The sequence below is a fragment of the Phalaenopsis equestris genome, unplaced genomic scaffold (assembly GCF_001263595.1).
Source record: "Phalaenopsis equestris unplaced genomic scaffold, ASM126359v1 Scaffold000002, whole genome shotgun sequence".
Lineage (NCBI taxonomy): Eukaryota > Viridiplantae > Streptophyta > Magnoliopsida > Asparagales > Orchidaceae > Phalaenopsis > Phalaenopsis equestris.
The window spans coordinates 23,416,118-23,418,621 of NW_018164444.1; positions in this window are offsets into that span (position 1 = coordinate 23,416,118).

Genomic DNA, 2,504 nt, shown 5'->3' on the forward strand with positions numbered 1-2,504 from the left:
CACTTTGATTTTTCTGGGGGGGGATTGTGGGGTTGGTTGCTAGTTAGAGGAGGTTGTTGGCGGAAATCTGGGTACGGACATGCTGGTGGTCGGGTATCACGAGAGAGGAGGGATGTCGATTACAGTAGAGAAGACTGGGAGGATGTGAGGGAGGTTGTGGGGTGAACGGTAGAGATGTTTGCAGGTGCTTGGGGTGGGAAAAGAGTGGGAAGTAAATATGGAATCTATGGGCAGTTGGGTATGCCGTAATTAGAGGTGCAGGGGCAGGGGAAAGGAATGGCCGCAATTGATTTGGATGCGTGGGGAATCCTGCAGGCGGTAAGGAGAGGGATGAAGGTGGAAGACGGGGTAGATAATCACCACTAGGGAGAGAGATACAGCTGTAGAACCACATTTTCCTTCAAATATAGCCCTCGAAGGGAAAACACGATGTTGGCAGCTATCTAAGGAGAACTCTTAAATCAGTAAACAGCAAATATTGAACTCTATAACCGCAAAACAATAATTTAGTACATGGAGAAGAAAAGGAATCTCCCACACAAAACAGAAAGGAGTGGGCGGTAGTCCAAATCTAGAAACGGTGATTGAAGACATCCCATATGGAGGAGATCACATAAGAGAATAGAGGGGGGAATTGACAGTCCAGCCCCAATGTAGGTTGCCTGGTCCAGCACTGACCTGGACCGGCCCCTTTATGCCAGTCGGTTTGGTTGGTTGTTTCCCAAACCCGCATGGGAAGAAGCCCACACTCGCGTCAGCTACATTCGCTAAGTACGACAAGTGGAAGAAAAATGTTACATTACGGGAAACAACATATATAAGCAGCTCCAGCTTATCATGTGTCAAGGGATGTTGCATATTTACTCTATTAGGATGTGTTGTGGAATATTACTGATCGACCTCCCAGGGGATTACTATATCTCTGCTACCATCAATGTGGCAAACTTGACAGCGTGATACAAGGAACCAGAAGCTTCGACAAATGAAGTCAAAGTTCCCCCTATCCTAGGAAATTGACGCGGAAGCTTAAGTCGTGCTATAGTAGCAGCCAGAGTACCGCATACCCTTTTTTGATCCCTTATATTTTCTATTCTCTTCTTAATTCTAATTTCTTCTTATTCTATCTACTATTACTTATTACAAATATGTTGTTCGTTGTCTTAGTATTCAGCTTTTGGTCTTCCTGATGTCAGATTTTTATATAGCTTGCAGTCGAAGGTTGTTTTCCCTTCTAAGGTTGTATACAATGACGATTAGTGCTCTGACTGTATCTCATCCGAGGTGGTGACTTTATCCAAGGGTTCGAGTGGTGCTCTAGTTGTAGCTAGATCCCTCTGAGATATTTATCCCATTCAAATCCTCTAAAACCCCTTTCTAGCCATCCCCTTAGCTTTCGCAACCCCCCAATGGCCTTCGTCTGTGTTGTGCTGCAGTCCACCGTCCTTCCCTTTGATACAATTGTTGTACCTGCCACCATATTTGTTGTTTTCGAAGTCCCATTCCCCCACCTTCGCTATCAAAGCTCGCCAATCTTTCCTTTTATTGTTCTACCCCTGTCTCGCCATCTGGCATCACCACCGCAGACCCACAAGCCCTTCCCCTTGTTGTCATATCGTTGTTCAGCCATCCCACGCTTGTTGTCACCCTCAAAATAACAAACCAAATTTCTTTCCCTGTTACAACCACCGCCTTCCAACCACCACCCAACCATCCCATTCCTCTACAAAACACTTCCAAAACCTTAATAGTTGCCATCACAACTCTTGGGATCCGCTTTAAATGAGTTTGTTAGTGTTGTGTATTTGTTGTGTTTCTTTTTCGTTGTAATCTTGTAACCGCTTATTTGCTTTGAATAATAATATTTATTTTTCAGTTGTAGTTTGGGTTAACTCCTGTATCACCTAAACTCTAAAGTAAACCATGTCCATTCTCACCCTTTCTGTCTTTTGGGGGTATCTTTCATTTCTTAATGGAATTGTGTGTTTTCTGCTTATTTTTTCTCTTCACTCAATCGTTCACAACTTTAGAACTAAGCACTTTAGATGACTCTACTAACATATATTTTAGATTCTTCACAAATTAATAATTTCATTCTACCTTCTAGCCTATCTGAGTCCCACCGACCACACACACCACCATTTGGAATCTTATTAATAGCATAATGTTAATGTGTATTACCCATATTCTAAATATGATTATTACAATGATTTTGTTGATTATTATATCCATAGAAAACATCAACAATCCTATTATTCGCATAAATAATATTACTCTTATCATTTTCATTATAATGATTAGTAAAAGGCATCAAATTTTACCCTCTTCCAATCACAATACTCATGAAACATACCAGTCAAAACATAAGATTTTATATTTTCATTGCTATAGATCATAATACATCAAAATTTACCCTCTTCCTAACACTGTCATTGCCGGGTCCTAAGCCCCAGATATAAAAAGTGGTGGGTTGTATTAGGTAGTTGACACCCAGCATAAAATTTATA